The 12,453-nt window shown below is 44.6% G+C and overlaps 1 protein-coding gene across 1 annotated transcript in view; it reads left to right on the top strand.

Annotated features, from left to right (window-relative positions):
• The window catches only part of LOC122920408 (single-stranded DNA-binding protein 3-like), a 443,360-nt gene that overhangs the window by 425,854 nt on the left and 5,053 nt on the right, over positions 1-12,453 (top strand). The window lies entirely within an intron of this gene.

Below are 12,453 nucleotides of genomic sequence, written 5' to 3'. Positions count from 1 at the left end.
CCCAGCATGGGTATATGTAAAATGACCCCCAAATCACATTCCCCAACTTCTCCTGAGTACGGCGATACCAGATGTGTGACACTTTTTTGATGCCAAGGTGGGCAAAGGGGCACATATTCCAAAGTGCACCTTTCGGATTTCACCGGTCATTTTTTACAGATTTTGATTGCAAAGTACTTCTCACACATTTGGGCCCCTAAATTGCCAGGGCAGTATAACTACGCCACAAGTGACCCCATTTTGGAAAGAAGACACCCCAAGGTATTCTGTGAGGGGCATGGTGAGTTCCTAGAATTTTTTATTTTTTGTCGCAAGTTAGTGGAATATGAGACTTTGTAAGAAAAAATAAAAAAAATAAAATCATCATCATTTTCCGCTAACTTGTGACAAAAAATAAAAAGTTCTATGAACTCACTATGCCCATCAGCGAATACCTTAGGGTGTCTACTTTCCGAAATGGGGTCATTTGTGGGGTTTTTCTACTGTTTGGGCATTGTAGAACCTCAGGAAACATGACAGGTGCTCAGAAAGTCAGAGCTGTTTCAAAAAGCGGAAATTCACTTTTTTGTACCATAGTTTGTAAATGCTATAACTTTTACCCAAACCATTTTTTTTTTTTTGCCCAAACATTTTTTTTTTATCAAAGACATGTAGAACAATAAATTTGGCGAAAAATTTATATATGGATGTCGTTTTTTTGCAAAATTTTACAGCTGAAAGTGAAAAATGTCATTTTTTTGTAAAAAAAATCGTTACATTTTGATTAATAACAAAAAAAGTAAAAATGCCAGCAGCAATGAAATACCACCAAATGAAAGCTCTATTAGTGAGAAGAAAAGGAGGTAAAATTCATTTGTATGGTAAGTTGCATGACCGAGCGATAAACGGTGAAAGTAGTGTAGTGCCGAAGTGTAAAAAGTGCTCTGGTCATGAAGGGGGTTTCACCTAGCGGGGCTGAAGTGGTTAATCGCTATTTTCAATTAATTGAATGCTCCAAAAATGTTTTGTCTCACTCTCATTTCTTCTAGTTGCATGTTGAAGCTCTACTTGGAACCTTGTTAAGATCCAGCAATGTAAAATATGATTTTTTGCCATTTTTCAAGTGGTCTTAAATACAGTTGAGCGGACACCTGGATGTTTGGTTTCGGCAGGTTCCACCAAACTTGAAAAAAAAATTGGTGACCCGAACTTTTGAGCACTAAAATGGCTGTAAAAATGTCATGGGAAGAGCCAGAGGGCTGCAAAAGGCAGCAAATTGAGCTTAAGAGCATGGCAAATGCTCTGCAAACAAATGTGGATAGGAAAATGAATTAAAAAAACATAAAAGACCTTGAAAAAATAAAAATTTGGAATGATGTAGGAGGAAGAGGTTGAGGAGGCTGTGAATGGGTGGATGTGGTCGTGTAGGCTCACATGGCGGTCTAGGTGGAAGCGGCGGCGATGGAGGAATAGGTAGCCAACACAGATGTGTGTTATTTTGCATTTTTACTGAGGGATATCCCCGAAAATATTGGGACATATAAAAAATAATAATAATTGAATAAGTGCACTTGAGTACAAGGATGGATGGTTGAGGCTGTTAAAGTTGTCTATTCTGCACAAGGTACAGACAAGTCTTGTGGGATCCAGGCTTGGTTCATTTTAATGAACGTGAGCTTTTCTACGTTGGCTGTGGACATGAGGCTGCGTCTGTCTGTAATGAAGCCTCCTGCCGTGCTAAATACACGTTCAGAGAGTACACTGGCTGCAGGGCAGGCCAGCACCTCCAAGGCATACAGGGCAAGCTCTGGCCATGTGGACAATTTGGAGACCCAGAAGTTGAATGGGGCAGAACCATCAGTCAGTACGTGTAGTTGTGTGCACAGGTACTGTTCCACCATGTTGTTCAAATGCTGTCTCCTGCTAACACGCTCCATATCAGCAGTTGGGGCCGGTTGTTGCGGCGAGGTGACTAAGCTTATCCACATGTCGGCCATGCTAACCCTGCCTTCTGAGGTGCTGGCGCTGACACAGCTGCGTTGGCGACCTCTTCCTTCTCCCCTGCCTTTGCCTTGTGCTTCCACTTGTCCCCCGGCTTCAGTCGGGAATGCTCTCAGGAGCGCATCTACCAGCGTGCGCCTGTAGTCGCGCATCTTCCGATCATGCTCCAGTGAGGAAATTAAGGACGGCACATTGTCTTTGTAACCATCAGGGTGGCCACCCAGGATTCAGGACACGTTAAAATGTGGGCAACTCTGCTGTCGTTGCGCAGGCACTGCAGCATGTAGTCGCTCATGTGTGCCAGGCTGCCCAGAGGTAAGGACAAGCTTTCCTCTGTGGCAGGCGTATCGCTTGCGTCCTCTGTATCCCCCCAGCCACGCAGCCACGCACCAGTGATGGGTCCGAGCTGCGTTGGATGCCACCCCGCTGTGAACATGCTTCATCCCCATCCTCCTCCTCCTACTCATCCTCCTCCTCCTCATCCTCCAATAGTGGGCCCTGACTGGCCAAATTTGTACCTGGCCTCTGCTGTTGCAAAAATCCTCTTTCTGAGCCATCTCTAAAAGACTGGCCTGAAAGTATTAGAGATGACCCCTCTTCCTCCTCATCGTCCTGGGCCACATCCTCTTCCATCATCGCCCTAAGTTTTTTCTCAAGGAGACATCGAAGTGGTATTGTAACGCTGATAACGGCGTCATCGCCACTGGCCATGTTGGTGGAGTACTCGAAACAGCGCAACAGGTCCCACAGGTCTCGCATGGAGGCCCAGTCATTGCTGGTGAAGTGGTGCTGTTCCGCAGTGCGACTCGCCTGTGCGTGCTGCAGCTGAAACTCCACTATGGCCTGCTGCTGCTCGCAGAGTCTCTCTAGCATGTGCAAGGTGGAGTTCCCCCTGGTGGGCACGTCGCATATGAGGCGGTGAGCGGGAAGGCCGAAGTTACGCTGTAGAGCAGACAGCCGAGCAGCGGCAGGATGAGAACACCGGAAGTGCGCACAGACGGCCCGCACTTTATGCAGCAGCTCTGACATGGGGTAATTGTGAATGAATTTCTGCACCACCAAATTCAGCACATGCTCCAACCGGCTAGTCCAAGAGCTGCAACGAGATTTCGCCCATTATCGCACACCACCAGGGCGGGCTTGAGGCCCACTGGCAGCAACCACTCGTTGGTCTGTTGTTCTATACCCCGCTACAACTCCTGCGCGGTGTGGGGCCTGTCCCCCAAACACATCAGTTTCAGAACGGCCTGCTGACGTTTACCCCTGGCTGTGCTGAACTTGGTGGTGAAGGTCTGTCACTGACCGGATGAGGAGGTGGTAGAAGAGGAGGAGGAAGCCAAGTAGGAAGAGGAGGCAACAGGAGGCAAAGAATCATGCCCTGCGATCCTTGGCGGCGGAAGGACGTGCGCCAAACAGCTCTCCGCCTGGGGCCCAGCCACCACTACATTTACCCAGTGTGCAGTTAGGGAGATATAGCGTCCCTGGCCGTGCTTACTGGTCCACGTATCTGTGGTTAGGTGGACCTTGCCACAGATGGCTTTGGGCAGTGCACACTTATCCAATACTTGGTTGTGCAGGGAGGGCACAGCTGTCCTGAAGTAGTGGCGGCTGGGAACGACATACTGTGGGACAGCAAGCTGTCCATCTACACCAGCCTGGATTACAGCATTTCAAAGGCCAGCAGTTTAAAACGGCTGGCATTCAGGGCCAGGGATCGAGGGTGGCTAGGTGGGAATTTACGCTTTCTATCAAAGGTTTGTGAGATGGAGAGCTGAACGCTTCCATGTGACATGGTGGAGATGCTTGGTGACGGTGGTGGTGTTGTTGGTGGCACATCCTCTGTTTGCTGGGCGGCAGGTGCCAACGTTCCTCCAGAGGCGGAGGAAGAGGCCGAGACAGCAGCAGAAGAGGGAGAAGTAGGGGCCTGAGCCCTTTTTTGGTTTTGAAGGTGCTTACTCCACTGCAGCCCGTGTCTCGCATGTAGATGCCTGGTCATGCAGGTTGTGCTTCAGCCTCTGATGGCACAGCGTGCAAACCACTCGGGTCTTGTCGTAAGCACATTATGTGAAGAAGTGCCATGCCAGGGAACTCCTTGAAGCTGCCTTTGGTGTGCTTGGTCCCTGGTGACGGTGGCCAGTAGCAGGCAAACTGTTTTGGTGACGGCTGCTCTGCTTTTGCACCCTGCTCCCGCTTTTGCTACGCTGTTGGCTCGGTCTAACCATTGCCTCTTCCTCCGAACTCTGAAAGTCAGTGGCACGACCTTCATTCCATGTGGGGTCTAGGACCTCATCGTCCCCTGCATCATCTTCAACCCAGTCTTCCTCCCTGACCTCCTTTTCGGACTGCACACTGCAGAAAGACGCATCAGTTGGCACCTGTGTTTCGTCATCGTCAGAGATGTGCTGAGGTGGTATTCCCATGTCCTCATCAGGAAACATAAGTGGTTGTGCATTCTATGTCTTCCACCCCTGGGGAAGGGCTAGGTGGATGCCCTTGGGAAACCCTGCCAGCAGAGTCTCAAACAGCATAAGAGACTGCTGCATGACTTAAGGCTCAGACAGGTTCCCCGATATGCACGGGGGTGATGTGACAGACTGATGGGCATGGGTTTCAGGCGCCACCTGTGTGCTTTCTGCAGAAGACTGGGTGGGAGATAATGTGAACATGCTGGATCGACTGTCAGCCACCCAATTGACTAGCGTCTGTACTTTCTTAGGCCGATGCGATATAAGGTTGGATGGTTCTCCAATTGGATTGCGTGGTTGTTAGGAGATGGTTCCCAAACCAGATGCATATAATTAGTAAAACTCCTGTACTCCACTTGGATTTCAATATAATGCTTTATTTTGTGCGGTTCCAGTCAAAAACGTTTTTTGGCTAAACAGCCTTCTTCAATACAACTGGAAAGGCATATAAAGTGTCACAATTAGTGTGCAATATTCACACAGCACATAGTATATTGGTATACATTTTGAACAGAAGAAGAAAATAATATCGATATAACATATTGAAAGAGCACAGTCCGTCATCTGGGGACCCTGGTGGATCCTTGTCATCGGAGGTGCCTTCAGCAGCGTGGAGGACGTAGGAGGTGGACTAGTTTTCAATGGATCACTTGGTTGTTTTGCGGGGGGTTCAGGTTGGGCGATCAGACATCATGATACATTATAGGCAAATGTGTGTAGAGGGTAGGTAGAATTAAGGAGTGAATAGGAGAGATTACAACATAAGGTACATCCTGTCAGGGGCTAAAATAATAGGTATAATATATGTGGGGTCTTCTGGTACTAGATAACATATTGTGCCCCTTGTAGTATGGCTTAGATGCTGGGTAGGTACCTGGGTGAATGGGTAAGCTGCTTGTCAGAAAACATCATCAGGTATAGTGTAAGATCAGGCTTAATACAAAGTGCTGTTCATAGTTATGCATAGTAGAGGCAGAGAAGCAACAATGATAGAGGCATAGAAATCATGACATGTAGCAACATAATGGTTGGTTCTTACCCGGATTAGGCCGCATACAGTGGAATAATAAGCATTAGAAATGTGGTTCCCTCAGTGGGTGGCAGGTAGCTGCTTTTCACGTGGGCTCTATGGCCCTGTTTGGCGTGCGTTCCGGTAGACTTCGGCCTGTGCGCCGAATTGCCATGGGAGTAACAGTGTCTCCAATCCCCTTATTAAGAGAGTCGGCATGGCGGCGGGACTGGAGGGGCGGGTACCTGATGACGTACTGCCGGAGAATTAAAGATGGCGACTGGAGCTCAGGTTGATCAATTGCGCATGCGTGCGCATGAGCGGCCGGTTGCCAGAGACAGTGTACTTGATAGCGCATGCATCCAGGGGCTTGCTGATGCTGCGATGATGTTCTGCGCAGGGAAAGGGGCTAAGACTATGGGCTTAGGGAAGGGTTATAATGACAGTGGCTACTATGTCGTGGCAATGAAAAGACCAGATAATGATGATGCATATATTTACTCATATTTACCCAAGGACTATAGCCAGAAGGATATGTCAGAAAAGGATATAATCTATGCGGCTCTTGTTGGGACTGGTAAAAGTCAATATCTGCTCTAGAATGAGAATAGAGGTACCGTTAGTGCTATCTTAGATATAGAAACATCTCTATGCAAAATTATAGCAATGGCGGCTGATAGTCATGATCGTAACAGTACAGACATAGACACATGTGAATAATGTTTGATCGACAGAGCACATAAATAGGAACATACATACTGTTATCATGTCCAGATGGAGGCCTGTTAATGCCATGGTTACCGTCAATCATATTAAAATAACTGAATAAACATTTGAATTGTTGTGTACATTTCATTTACTGGTATTGTCCATGTTGGATTTGAATAGCTGCCGTCTCTTTATTATAAAAGAAAGGAAAGGTTATTTTTCTGTAGGGGCTATATGAAGCCTCCTATTTCGTATTCCCAATTAAGCCCCTTGGGTTCCAACGTTTGTAGACGGTGGATCCACATGGCTTCCTTGTTCATCAGGATGCGGGATAAATCCCCGCCTCTTCTGGGGACTGTTATCTGTTCCACTACCTGGAATCGCAGTTGGGCAATGGTGTGACGTTTGGCTGCGAAATGTGCGGGGATGGGCAGATGATTGTTTAGGCAGCGGATGTTAGATTTATGCTGACATATTCTGTCCCTAATGGTCTGTGTCGTTTCGCCCACATAAGCCAAGCCACAAGGGCATTTGATTACATAGATGACATTAGTGGAGTCGCATGTGAAAAAACCCTGTATTGGGAGTCCTTTACCGGTTAGGGGGTGGAAGATCTTGTCACCTTTTGTGACATGGGAGCATTGTGTGCAATGCAGGCAGGGAAATGTGCCTCTGCATTGTGTCTGTAAGAGCCTCTGCCTTGGTATCCTAATGTTGGAGCCCACATCTGCCCGTACGAGCATGTCCCTTAGGTTCTTAGGGCGTCTGTTGCATGGTAGAAGGGGGAGCTAGAAGGCCTCGATGTGAGGGTATGCCAGGTGTAGGAGATGCCAGTGTTTTCGCAAGATCTGTTGAACCTTGTGTGCAAAAGGGTGGAATCTATGTACAAATGGTACCCTCTGGGTCTGTTTTACCCTGACCTTCTGGCTGGGTTGCAGACACTCCTTTATCACGGTGTCGGGGTAGCCCCTATTGTGAAATCGTGTTGACATTTCGTTTATTCTCAGTTCTTTTGTTTCCGTATTGTCTACTATTCCGGATATTCTTTGGAACTGGGACTGTGTGAGGGACTTTTTCATGCTAGTGGGATGAAAGCTAGAATAATGTAGTAGACTGTTGCGGTCTGTGGGTTTTGTGTATAAGTCGGTGTGGAGATAGCCATTGAGATCTTTAGAAACTATGGTATCGAGGAAATTTACCAGCATCTACCCAGCATCTAAGCCATACTACAAGGGGCACAATATGTTATCCAGTACCAGAAGACCCCACATATATTATACCTATTATTTTAACCCCTGACAGGATGTACCTTATGTTGTAATCTCTCCTATTCACTCCTTAATTCTACCTACCCTCTACACACATTTGCCTATAATGTATCATGATGTCTGATCGCCCAACCTGAACCCCCCGCAAAACAACCAAGTGATCCATTGAAAACTAGTCCACCTCCTACGTCCTCCACGCTGCTGAAGGCACCTCCGATGACAAGGATCCACCAGGGTCCCCAGATGACGGACTGTGCTCTTTCAATATGTTATATCGATATTATTTTCTTCTTCTGTTCAAAATGTATACCGATATACTATGTGCTGTGTGAATATTGCACACTTATTGTGACACTTTATATGCCTTTCCAGTTGTACTGAAGAAGGCTGTTTAGCAGAAAAAAAGTTTTTGACTGGAACCGCACAAAATAAAGCATTGTATTGAAATCCAAGTGGAGTACAGGAGTCTTACCATCCTTAGAACGGCATTAGGCCTGACCAAATATCGCTGTAGATTCTGGCAGCTACTGGGACCTGAGGTAGTGGGTTCAGTAGGATGTGTAGCTGTGGCAGAACGGCCACATCCTCTCCCTGCACCAGAGGCCCCACCAACACCACCACCACAACCATGACCACGTCCCTTATTAGATGTTAGCATTCACAAAGCAAAGTAAAAAGTGGTTAAGTCTTTTAAAACTAATTAACCGCCAATAAAAACCCTGATGTAGGGTATTGCACTAAAAAATTTTTTTTACTCTATATGACAGCGGTATTTGTTGCCTAGATGTGACACTCATTTATGCACGTCTTATTTCAGATGTGCAGTATATCAGAGGGTTTTTTCACCCCAGTAGCCAAAAAGCCGTATTTCTGGCCTAAATGTGACAGTCACTTATGCACGTCTAATCCCAGATGTGCAGTATATTAGAGGGTTTTTTCATCCCAGTAAGCAAAAAGCCGTATTTTTGGCCTAAATGTGACACTCACTTATGCACGTCTTATCCCAGATGTGCAATATATCAGAGGGTTTTTTCACCCCAGTAACCAAAAAGCCATATTTCTGGCCTAAATGTGACAGTCACTTATGCATGTCTAATCCCAGATGTGCAGTATACCAGAGGCTTTTTTCACCCCAGTATGTCAAAGCTGTGTTTCTGGCCTAAATCTGACAATCACTTATGCACGTGTAATCCCAGATGTGCAGTATATCAGAGTCTTTTTTAACCCCAGTATGCCAAAGCCGTATTTCTTGCCTAAATGTTACAATCACTTATGCACGTGTAATCCCAGATATGCAGTATATCAGAGGTTTTTTTCAGCCCAGTATGCCAAAGCCGTATTTCTGGCCTAAATGTGACAATCAATTATGCACGTGTAATCCCAGATGTGCACTATATGAAACAGATGTATTTTTTTCACCCCAGTAAGCAAAAAGTTGTATTTCTGGACTTGCAGACATACAGATAGCCTGTGCTGGTGCACTATCTTTGCATAAAATGGCTGCCGATTATGTATTGATATTGACTAACTGAAGAAAAATAAGTTTGTTTTCAGTAGTAGTTGGCTCAGGGCAGGCTTAAAAAAATTGTGCACTGCACCCACAAAACACATTTGCTGTAGATCGCTGAGTAAAGAAGCAGTTCTGAATCTTCATAAGATTTCTCCCTGATCTCTCCCTCACAGCAGCTGCAGCCTCTCCCTACACTAATCCGAGCAGAGTGACGGGCGGTGCTACGTGACTCCAGCTTAAATAGAGGCTGGGTCACATGCTGCAGTTGGCCAATCACAGCCATGCCAATAGTAGGCATGGCTGTGATGGCCTTTTGGGGCAAGTAGTATGACGCTTGTTGATTGGCTTTTGGATAGTTTTTTTACAATGTTCACCTGACAGAGTAGATAATGTGATATTTTTATAGAGCAGGTCGTAACAATGTGGCGATACTTAATAAGTCCAATTTTTATTTTGTATTTACACAATATTATTGTGACAATATTATTTCTTTTTTTAAATCGTGTTTTAGTGTTTCCATTTTCTGAAAGCCATATTTTTTTTGGGGGGAGTGATTGTCTAAGGTAGGGTCTTATTTTTTGTGGGTTGAGGTGATGGTTTGATTGGTACCATTATGGGGCACATATGACTTTTTGATTGCTTGGTATTACACTTTTTGTGATGTAAGTTGATAAAAAAAAAAGATTTTTTGGCATATTTTAAATTTTTTTATGGTGTTTACCAGATGGATTGGATCACATGCAATTTTATAGAGCAGTTAGTTATGGACGTGACAATACCTAATATGTGCTTTTTTTTTTTACTTTATTTTATTCAAAAAAAACATGTTTGAAAAAAAATCATGTTTTTGTGTCTCCATTTTCTGAAAGTCATATTTTTATTTTATTTTTGGGATGATTGGCTTATGTAGGGGCTCATGTTTTGTGTGTGTGATGAGATCATGGTTTAATTGGTGCTAATTTTAGATGCATATAACTTTTTTGATCACTTTTTATACCATTTTTTATGGTGTTCATCATGTGGTAAAAGTAACATGATCCTTTTATAGATCAGGTCCTTACGGATGCGGCGATAACAAACATTTTTAACCAATTATGTGTGGATATAGGGATTTTTTTTTTGTTTACATTTTTCCCTTTTTTTTACATTTTTGGGACCCAGACCCACTTGGTTCTTGAATATCCAGTGGGTCTGATGGCTTACAATACACTGCAGTGCACTATATAGTGTACTGCAGTGTATTAAACTCACACAAAGCCTGATCAGCCTCCTGCCTTTGGCAGACGGACGGCGGGGGAGGTCTCAGAGGTATCTATGGGCAGTCAGGCTGCTAACACCCGGCAGGGAAACTTGTGTGTAACGCTGTGTCCGTGTGGAGCACTGTGTCCTTATTGGACGGCCCACAGCGCATGCACAGTGCAAAACTGGGTACACACACGGACACAGCGCACTCACACAGGGATTTTATTATGTAGGATGGGGAATGAAGCTATTAAAACAGGCATGTCAGGAGTGGGGAAAGGTTCTCTTTAAAGTTATGCTGTTTTGTTAAAGCAAGTGGGCTATTTCATGGGTTGAGACTAAGGTACCAGACAATCTGAAACCACAGACTCCTTCAATGTAAATCCAGTACTACCTGTTATTGTAAGGGCATTGTAATTTTTAATCTTTTCAGCGACCAGTAACTTTCTATCTTTGCATTATCATTTTTCACTTTCTGCCTTTCCCGGACCCATAACTTTATTTTTCCATTCACATAGCTGTATAAGGGCTTGTTTTTTGTGAGACAAGTTGTACCTTTTTATGGCACCATATACTATTGCATACAATATAGTGGGAAGCTGGAAGTGATTTAAATTAAAAAAATACTGTCATCCTTTTACAGGGTTTGTGTTTAAAATGTTTCCGTTGCGGTAAAACTGACCTGTTCTTTTCATTCTATGTGTCAGTATTATTACAGTAATACATTTATATAGTTTTTCTTATGTTTTAATCCTGAAAAAAAATCTTTGGAAAAAAATTGATTTTTTCTTTGCATCGCCATATTCTGAGCCCCATGGCTATACAATATAATATGTGTATGGGGCTATGTGATGTCTCATGTTTTGTGGGGCGATCTGTAGTTTCTTTGATAGCATTTTGGACTGTGTTTGACTTTTTGATCACTTTTTATTCAAAAATTTGGGGGAGGTAAAATAACAACAAAAAATGCTAATTGGTAATTTTATTTTATTATTTCTGCTATGGTATTCACTGTATGGGATAAGTACTTTTTTATTTTATAGTAGTATTAGTATAGTATAGTACAGGTATTGGGGGATGCAGCAGTGCAAATAATCATTGTTTATTAGTTTTATTCTAACACGGGGAAAGGGGCTTATTTGAATTTTTATCTTTATATTTATATTATCATTTTTTTTTTTTTATTATTATTATTTTTTAAGTCCACCTAGGGCAGGCATGTCCAAACTGCGGCACTCCAGCTATTGCAAAACTACAACTCAACTTACAGCCATAGTTTGGATATGCCTGACCTAGGGGATCTTAACATGTTATTATTACATCACTTCTCCCTTAGACTGCATTTATTTTAGAATGCAGATTATGGGAGATTAAATATATTCCTATGGAGCCCTAACACCTGCATAAGGCTACTTTCACACTAGCGTTCGATCGGATCCGTTCTGAACGGATCCGATCATAATAATGCAGACGGAGGCTCCGTTCAGAACGGATCCGTCTGCATTATTTTAGCATATAACAGCTAAGTGTGAAAATAGCCTCGTACGGATCCGTCCAGACTTTCAATGTAAAGTCAATGGGGGACGGATCCGCCTGAAGATTGAGCCATATTGTGGCATCTTCAAACGGATCCGTCCCCATTGACTTACATTGTAAGTCTGGACGGATCCGCACGCCTCCGCACGGCCAGGCGGACACCCGAACGCTGCAAGCAGCGTTCAGCTGTCCGCCTGTCCGTGCGGAGGCGAGCGGAGCGGAGGCTGAACGCCGCCAGACTGATGCAGTCTGAGCGGATCCGCTCCATTCAGACTGCATCAGGGCTGGACGGCTGCGTTCGGGTCCGCTCGTGAGCCCCTTCAAACGGAGCTCACGAGCAGACCGACGAACGCTAGTGTGAAAGTAGCCTAAAATATACCAGTGGCAGGCATCAGAGCCTCCAACAGGCTCCAGTCTATCACCACCAACAAACGGCTTTCTCAATCTCAGCACAGGGGAGCCGTTCGGGCCCCAGGAGCACAGTTCTTCTGGAGAAAGCCACCTCAGCTGCTGCATTCACAATTGACTGCAGCATCTGAGGGGTTAAATATGTGCCGTGTTTTCTGTCTTGCCTCAGGACCTAATAGCTGCAAGTCTCTGTGTGAGTAAAGTAGGCATCAGTTTTCTTTCATCCTTTTTATTTTAAAAACTGTTCTGTGTATATTTGTATGCTTCTGTTTTTTTTTTACATCTTTCAACTTTTATTAAAACCAATTATTTAACCGCGCACGGGCA

Source organism: Bufo gargarizans, chromosome 1, assembly GCF_014858855.1.
Source record: "Bufo gargarizans isolate SCDJY-AF-19 chromosome 1, ASM1485885v1, whole genome shotgun sequence".
Classification (NCBI taxonomy): domain Eukaryota; kingdom Metazoa; phylum Chordata; class Amphibia; order Anura; family Bufonidae; genus Bufo; species Bufo gargarizans.
The sequence above is the reverse complement of the archived record's forward strand: the minus strand, read 5'-3'. Positions and strand labels throughout refer to the sequence as shown.